Source organism: Drosophila subpulchrella, unplaced genomic scaffold, assembly GCF_014743375.2.
Source record: "Drosophila subpulchrella strain 33 F10 #4 breed RU33 unplaced genomic scaffold, RU_Dsub_v1.1 Primary Assembly Seq204, whole genome shotgun sequence".
Lineage (NCBI taxonomy): Eukaryota > Metazoa > Arthropoda > Insecta > Diptera > Drosophilidae > Drosophila > Drosophila subpulchrella.
The window spans coordinates 70,001-80,000 of record NW_023665533.1 but is presented as its reverse complement, the minus strand read 5'-3'; the positions used below and the strand labels follow the sequence as shown (position 1 = coordinate 80,000).

Below are 10,000 nucleotides of genomic sequence, written 5' to 3'. Positions count from 1 at the left end.
TGGCAAATGTGAGATGCAGTGTATGGAGCGTCAATATTCTAGTATGAGAAATTAACGATTTAAGTCCTTCTTAAATGAGGCCATTTACCCATAGAGGGTGCCAGGCCCGTATAACGTTAATGATTACTAGATGATGTTTCCAAAGAGTCGTGTTGCTTGATAGTGCAGCACTAAGTGGGTGGTAAACTCCATCTAAAACTAAATATAACCATGAGACCGATAGTAAACAAGTACCGTGAGGGAAAGTTGAAAAGAACTCTGAATAGAGAGTTAAACAGTACGTGAAACTGCTTAGAGGTTAAGCCCGATGAACCTGAATATCCGTTATGGAAAATTCATCATTAAAATTGTAATATTTAAACAATATTATGATAATAGTGTGCATTTTTTCCATATAAGGACATTGTAATCTATTAGCATACAAAATTTATCATAAAATATAACTTATAGTTTATTCAAATTAATTTGCTTGCATTTTAACACAGAATAAATGTTATTAATTTGATAAAGTGCTGATAGATTTATATGAATACAGTGCGTTAATTTTTCGGAATTATATAATGGCATAATTATCATTGATTTTTGTGTTTATTATATGCACTTGTATGATTAACAATGCGAAAGATTCAGGATACCTTCGGGACCCGTCTTGAAACACGGACCAAGGAGTCTAACATATGTGCAAGTTATTGGGATATAAACCTAATAGCGTAATTAACTTGACTAATAATGGGATTAGTTTTTTAACTATTTATAGCTAATTAACACAATCCCGGGGCGTTCTATATAGTTATGTATAATGATATTTATATTATTTATGCCTCTAACTGGAACGTACCTTGAGCATATATGCTGTGACCCGAAAGATGGTGAACTATACTTGATCAGGTTGAAGTCAGGGGAAACCCTGATGGAAGACCGAAACAGTTCTGACGTGCAAATCGATTGTCAGAATTGAGTATAGGGGCGAAAGACCAATCGAACCATCTAGTAGCTGGTTCCTTCCGAAGTTTCCCTCAGGATAGCTGGTGCATTTTAATGTTATATAAAATAATCTTATCTGGTAAAGCGAATGATTAGAGGCCTTAGGGTCGAAACGATCTTAACCTATTCTCAAACTTTAAATGGGTAAGAACCTTAACTTTCTTGATATGAAGTTCAAGGTTATGATATAATGTGCCCAGTGGGCCACTTTTGGTAAGCAGAACTGGCGCTGTGGGATGAACCAACGTAATGTTACGGTGCCCAAATTAACAACTCATGCAGATACCATGAAAGGCGTTGGTTGCTTAAAACAGCAGGACGGTGATCATGGAAGTCGAAATCCGCTAAGGAGTGTGTAACAACTCACCTGCCGAAGCAACTAGCCCTTAAAATGGATGGCGCTTAAGTTGTATACCTATACATTACCGCTAAAGTAGATGATTTATATTACTTGTGATATAAATTTTGAAACTTTAGTGAGTAGGAAGGTACAATGGTATGCGTAGAAGTGTTTGGCGTAAGCCTGCATGGAGCTGCCATTGGTACAGATCTTGGTGGTAGTAGCAAATAATCGAATGAGACCTTGGAGGACTGAAGTGGAGAAGGGTTTCGTGTGAACAGTGGTTGATCACGAGTTAGTCGGTCCTAAGTTCAAGGCGAAAGCCGAAAATTTTCAAGTAAAACACAAATGCCATACAAATATAATTATATTATATAAATCAAGCTAATTAATATACTTGAATAATTTTGAACGAAAGGGAATACGGTTCCAATTCCGTAACCTGTTGAGTATCCGTTTGTTATTAAATATGGGCCTCGTGCTCATCCTGGCAACAGGAACGACCATAAAGAAGCCGTCGAGAGATATCGGAAGAGTTTTCTTTTCTGTTTTATAGCCGTACTACCATGGAAGTCTTTCGCAGAGAGATATGGTAGATGGGCTAGAAGAGCATGACATATACTGTTGTGTCGATATTTTCTCCTCGGACCTTGAAAATTTATGGTGGGGACACGCAAACTTCTCAACAGGCCGTACCAATATCCGCAGCTGGTCTCCAAGGTGAAGAGTCTCTAGTCGATAGAATAATGTAGGTAAGGGAAGTCGGCAAATTAGATCCGTAACTTCGGGATAAGGATTGGCTCTGAAGATTGAGATAGTCGGGCTTGATTGGGAAACAATAACATGGTTTATGTGCTCGTTCTGGGTAAATAGAGTGTCTGGCATTTATGTTGGTCACTTGTTCCCCGGATAGTTTAGTTACGTAGCCAATTGTGGAACTTTCTTGCTAAAATTTTTAAGAATACTAATTGGGTTAAACCAATTAGTTCTTATTAATTATAACGATTATCAATTAACAATCAATTCAGAACTGGCACGGACTTGGGGAATCCGACTGTCTAATTAAAACAAAGCATTGTGATGGCCCTAGCGGGTGTTGACACAATGTGATTTCTGCCCAGTGCTCTGAATGTCAAAGTGAAGAAATTCAAGTAAGCGCGGGTCAACGGCGGGAGTAACTATGACTCTCTTAAGGTAGCCAAATGCCTCGTCATCTAATTAGTGACGCGCATGAATGGATTAACGAGATTCCTACTGTCCCTATCTACTATCTAGCGAAACCACAGCCAAGGGAACGGGCTTGGAATAATTAGCGGGAAAGAAGACCCTTTTGAGCTTGACTCTAATCTGGCAGTGTAAGGAGACATAAGAGGTGTAGAATAAGTGGGAGATATTAGACTTCGGTTTGGTATCGCCAATGAAATACCACTACTCTTATTGTTTCCTTACTTACTTGATTAAATGGAACGTGTATCATTTCCTAGCCATTATACGGATATATTTATTATATCTTATGGTATTGGGTTTTGATGCAAGCTTCTTGATCAAAGTATCACGAGTTTGTTATATAATCGCAAACAAATTCTTTAATAAAACGGTGCATTTATGTATTTTTGATTTGAAAATTTGGTATAACTCCAATTACTCAGGTATGATCCAATTCAAGGACATTGCCAGGTAGGGAGTTTGACTGGGGCGGTACATCTCTCAAATAATAACGGAGGTGTCCCAAGGCCAGCTCAGTGCGGACAGAAACCACACATAGAGCAAAAGGGCAAATGCTGACTTGATCTCGGTGTTCAGTACACACAGGGACAGCAAAAGCTCGGCCTATCGATCCTTTTGGTTTAAAGAGTTTTTAACAAGAGGTGTCAGAAAAGTTACCATAGGGATAACTGGCTTGTGGCGGCCAAGCGTTCATAGCGACGTCGCTTTTTGATCCTTCGATGTCGGCTCTTCCTATCATTGTGAAGCAAAATTCACCAAGCGTTGGATTGTTCACCCATGCAAGGGAACGTGAGCTGGGTTTAGACCGTCGTGAGACAGGTTAGTTTTACCCTACTAATGACAAAACGTTGTTGCGACAGCATTCCTGCGTAGTACGAGAGGAACCGCAGGTACGGACCAATGGCACAATACTTGTTCGAGCGAACAGTGGTATGACGCTACGTCCGTTGGATTATGCCTGAACGCCTCTAAGGTCGTATCCGTGCTGGACTGCAATGATAAATAAGGGGCAATTTGCATTGTATGGCTTCTAAACCATTTAAAGTTTATAATTTACTTTATAAACGACAATGGATGTGATGCCAATGTAATTTGTAACATAGTAAATTGGGAGGATCTTTGATCACCTGATGCCGCGCTAGTTACATATAAAAGCATTATTTAATACAATGACAAAGCCTAGAATCAATTGTAAACGACTTTTGTAACAGGCAAGGTGTTGTAAGTGGTTGAGCAGCTGCCATACTGCGATCCACTGAAGCTTATCCTTTGCTTGATGATTCGATAATAAAGATGTTGCAAGCGGGCATAATCATTATGCTTGCTTGCAGCATCGCACGCCACTTTGTTTGTGGTGTGTAAGGTAGGGAAGAAGAAATATAAAAGACCTAAATTGGAAACATCAATATATAAGTAAATATTGAACAAACAAAATGTATCGTCATCTTATTAGTGACGCGATGATAAAGTGGCAAACATATTCCATGTATAAATATTCCTATGGTATTAAAATTCAAGTAAAGAGGACATATATAAAAGTTTGTATATATGGTTCATTCAATGGTAGCAGCGGTTGGTTGGTTGGTGTCTGCTCCTCTTATTGTTCAAAACTTATGTTATGGTAGCAAGTCTATATCGTCATATTATTAGTGACGCGAAAAAGTAGTGGCAAAACATATTCCATGTATAAATAAATATTCCTATGGTATTGAAATTCAAGTAAAGAGGCCATTCAAGTAAAGAGGACTTATATAAATATAAGTATATATTGCTTCAATGGTAGCAGCGCGGGTTGGTTGGTGTGTGTCTGCTCCTCTTATTGTTCAAAACTTATGTTATGGTAGCAAGACTGTATCGTCATATTATTAGTGACGCGAAAAAGTAGTGGCAAAACATATTCCATGTATAAATATTCCTATGGTATTGAAATTCAACTAAAGAGGACATATAAAATTACTATCAATGGTAGCAGTGGTTGGTTGGTTGGTGGTTGGTTGGCGGCTGCTCCTATTATTGTTCAAGACTTATGTTATGGTAGCAAGTCTGTATCGTCATATTAATTATTAGTGACGCGAAAAAGTAGTGGAAATCATATTCCATGTATAAATAGATTCCTATGGTAATGAAATTTTCAAGTAAAGAGAGGACCATTCAAGTAAGAGGACATATAAAAAGTAAGTATATGTTCCTCCAATGGTAGCAGTGGTTGGTTGGTTGGCGGCTGATCCTCTTATTGTTCAAAACTTATTTTATCAATATGAGTTTGGCAATACAATAAAGAAGACCAATCTAATCCATATAAAACTAAATGTATTATATGGATATGCTTAGGAAACCCATATATTCATAAAAAAAAAATTATGTATAGAAAATTATACATATATCTTTTATATAAATGAATCGTATGGATATCGCCTTATGGTAGGTATAATAACTTTTTAAGGCATAATAATGTATAATATAGAAAATATACATTGAAATATAAATGCATTTTTATAGATATGGCGGCATATAAGTGCCATATACACAAGAATAAATAATAGAATTTACCAATATATAATTAAAATGAGATATATAAACCTAGTGAGGGGCTGCACTAGTATATGAATCGTATGGATATGGCTTATAGGTATAATACCTATAAGGCATAATAATGTATAATATAATAAATATAAATTAAGATATGAATGAATTATATAAATATGGCATAGAAATGCCATATACATACATAAGAATAAATGGTAGAATTTACCCATATATCACTGAAACACGATATATAAACCTAATGATAGCTGGCACTAGTACTGTAAACATGCACGCAATAGTGCGTGGGGTAAAAAACTACTATAGGGAGGTGGTCGTTGGCGGGCCCCTCCTCGTATTGGTCAAAACTTATGTTATGCATATGAATTTGTCAATACTATATAGAACGCCAAGCATATCCATATAAACTATGGATATGCATAGAAATCCATACAAAAGTAAAAAAAATTATGTATAGAAAAATATACATATATTTATATAAGTGAATCGTATGGATATGGCTTATAGGTATAATACCTATAAGGCATAATAATGTATAACAAGTAAATATACATTGAAATGTGAATGCATTGTATGGATATGGCATATAAATGCCATATATATAGAAATAAATTGTATATCAATGATATAACAATTATAAACCTAGTGAGGGGCGGCACTAGTGAATGAATCGTATGGATATGGCTTATAGGTATAATACCTATAAGGCATAATAATGTATAATATAATAATATACATTAAGATATGAATGGATTGTATAAATATGGCATAGAAATGCCATATACATAAGAATAAATGGTAGAATTTACCCATATATCACTGAAACACGATATATAAACCTAGTGATAGCTGGCACTAGTACTGTAAACAGGCACGCAATAGTGCGTGGGGTAAAAAACTACTATAGGGAGGTGGTCGTTGGCGGGCCCCTCCTCGTATTGGTCAAAACTTATGTTATGCATATGAATTTGTCAATACTATATAGAACGCCAAGCATATCCATATAAACTATGGATATGCATAGAAATCCATACAAAAGTAAAAAAAATTATGTATAGAAAAATATACATATATTTATATAAGTGAATCGTATGGATATGGCTTATAGGTATAATACCTATAAGGCATAATAATGTATAACAAGTAAATATACATTGAAATGTGAATGCATTGTATGGATATGGCATATAAATGCCATATATATAGAAATAAATTGTATATCAATGATATAACAATTATAAACCTAGTGAGGGGCGGCACTAGTGAATGAATCGTATGGATATGGCTTATAGGTATAATACCTATAAGGCATAATAATGTATAATATAATAAATATACATTAAGATATGAATGGATTGTATAAATATGGCATAGAAATGCCATATACATAAGAATAAATGGTAGAATTTACCCATATATCACTGAAACACGATATATAAACCTAGTGATAGCTGGCACTAGTACTGTAAACAGGCACGCAATAGTGCGTGGGGTAAAAAACTACTATAGGGAGGTGGTCGTTGGCGGGCCCCTCCTCGTATTGGTCAAAACTTATGTTATGCATATGAATTTGTCAATACTATATAGAACGCCAAGCATATCCATATAAACTATGGATATGCATAGAAAACCATACAAAAGTAAAAAAAAATTATGTATAGAAAAATATACATATATTTATATAAGTGAATCGTATGGATATGGCTTATAGGTATAATACCTATAAGGCATAATAATGTATAACAAGTAAATATACATTGAAATGTGAATGCATTGTATGGATATGGCATATAAATGCCATATATATAGAAATAAATTGTATATCAATGATATAACAATTATAAACCTAGTGAGGGGCGGCACTAGTGAATGAATCGTATGGATATGGCTTATAGGTATAATACCTATAAGGCATAATAATGTATAATATAATAAATATACATTAAGATATGAATGGATTGTATAAATATGGCATAGAAATGCCATATACATAAGAATAAATGGTAGAATTTACCCATATATCACTGAAACACGATATATAAACCTAGTGATAGCTGGCACTAGTACTGTAAACAGGCACGCAATAGTGCGTGGGGTAAAAAACTACTATAGGGAGGTGGTCGTTGGCGGGCCCCTCCTCGTATTGGTCAAAACTTATGTTATGCATATGAATTTGTCAATACTATATAGAACGCCAAGCATATCCATATAAACTATGGATATGCATAGAAAACCATACAAAAGTAAAAAAAAATTATGTATAGAAAAATATACATATATTTATATAAGTGAATCGTATGGATATGGCTTATAGGTATAATACCTATAAGGCATAATAATGTATAACAAGTAAATATACATTGAAATGTGAATGCATTGTATGGATATGGCATATAAATGCCATATATATAGAAATAAATTGTATATCAATGATATAACAATTATAAACCTAGTGAGGGGCGGCACTAGTGAATGAATCGTATGGATATGGCTTATAGGTATAATACCTATAAGGCATAATAATGTATAATATAATAAATATACATTAAGATATGAATGGATTGTATAAATATGGCATAGAAATGCCATATACATAAGAATAAATGGTAGAATTTACCCATATATCACTGAAACACGATATATAAACCTAGTGATAGCTGGCACTAGTACTGTAAACAGGCACGCAATAGTGCGTGGGGTAAAAAACTACTATAGGGAGGTGGTCGTTGGCGGGCCCCTCCTCGTATTGGTCAAAACTTATGTTATGCATATGAATTTGTCAATACTATATAGAACGCCAAGCATATCCATATAAACTATGGATATGCATAGAAAACCATACAAAAGTAAAAAAAAATTATGTATAGAAAAAATATACATATATTTATATAAGTGAATCGTATGGATATGGCTTATAGGTATAATACCTATAAGGCATAATAATGTATAACAAGTAAATATACATTGAAATGTGAATGCATTGTATGGATATGGCATATAAATGCCATATATATAGAAATAAATTGTATATCAATGATATAACAATTATAAACCTAGTGAGGGGCGGCACTAGTGAATGAATCGTATGGATATGGCTTATAGGTATAATACCTATAAGGCATAATAATGTATAATATAATAAATATACATTAAGATATGAATGGATTGTATAAATATGGCATAGAAATGCCATATACATAAGAATAAATGGTAGAATTTACCCATATATCACTGAAACACGATATATAAACCTAGTGATAGCTGGCACTAGTACTGTAAACAGGCACGCAATAGTGCGTGGGGTAAAAAACTACTATAGGGAGGTGGTCGTTGGCGGGCCCCTCCTCGTATTGGTCAAAACTTATGTTATGCATATGAATTTGTCAATACTATATAGAACGCCAAGCATATCCATATAAACTATGGATATGCATAGAAATCCATACAAAAATAAAAAAAATTATGTATAGAAAAATATACATATATTTATATAAGTGAATCGTATGGATATGGCTTATAGGTATAATACCTATAAGGCATAATAATGTATAACAAGTAAATATACATTGAAATGTGAATGCATTGTATGGATATGGCATATAAATGCCATATATATAGAAATAAATTGTATATCAATGATATAACAATTATAAACCTAGTGAGGGGCGGCACTAGTGAATGAATCGTATGGATATGGCTTATAGGTATAATACCTATAAGGCATAATAATGTATAATATAATAAATATACATTAAGATATGAATGGATTGTATAAATATGGCATAGAAATGCCATATACATAAGAATAAATGGTAGAATTTACCCATATATCACTGAAACATGATATATAAACCTAGTGATAGCTGGCACTAGTACTGTAAACAGGCACGCAGTAGTGCGTGGGGTAAAAAACTACTATAGGGAGGTGGTCGTTGGCGGGCCCCTCCTCGTATTGGTCAAAACTTATGTTATGCGTAAACATATGATTTTGTCAATACTATAAAGAAAACTTGTTTTGTACATACAAAACTAAATGAATTATATGGATATTGAAAAATAAATGGCATTATATCCATATAATGAAAATATACTTGTATTCTCTTATTATAAGAGAGAATACCGTATAGTTGGTTGGCAAAGACAATTGAAAATACCCGAATTGCAGATGATGGGTTCAAAAACTACTATAGGGTGGTGTAGCAAATAATATGAAGATGATATATCCATATAATGGATATACACTAGTATTCTCTTATTATAATAGAGAATACCATATAAATGGTTGGCAAAGACAATTGAAAATACCCGAATTGAAGTTGACGGGTTCAAAAACTATTATAGGGTGATGTAGCAAATAAAATAATGAAGATATATCCATATAATGGAATTATATGTGTATTCTCTTATTATATGAGAGAGTACCAAACGGTTGATTGGCAAAGACAATTGAAAATACCCGAATTAAAGATATTGGGTCAAAAACTACTATAGGATGGTCAATGGGCCGGCCATCTACTATTGACGTGACAAAATACTGTCTGTCGGTAGAGAAGATATTAATCCGTCAAATTTGTTTCTTTATTCATTTATGAATATGAGACTTGGCTCCACGGTTAATATTTTAAGCCCAAAGATAATAATGTTGAAACAAAGGCCAAGGTTTCTATTATACATAGAATAACAAATTGTTTCCGAACTTTATCGTTAATCCAAATAAATAATTACAATTGAGGCAGGCTAATAATGATATATATTTTGTATTGATAATCTTGATATATATGTATATTGGTCTGCCATTATCACATACTGAGTTATGTGATAATTCCCTGCGGGGATAAATTAAAAGAGGTGTCCCTATATTAAAAGAAAATAATATATATATATATTATTTTTTCTAACGTACAT

At 33.9% G+C, this 10,000-nt stretch overlaps 1 non-coding gene across 1 annotated transcript in view; it reads left to right on the top strand.

The window, feature by feature from the left end:
* Window positions 1–3,836, top strand: part of LOC119559335 — a 3,969-nt gene extending 133 nt beyond the window's left edge. The window contains exon 1 of the ribosomal RNA XR_005220737.1: window positions 1–3,836. This exon is cut by the window's left edge and continues 133 nt beyond it. This is a non-coding gene — a ribosomal RNA (large subunit ribosomal RNA).
* The last annotated feature ends 6,164 nt before the right edge of the window (window positions 3,837–10,000 follow it).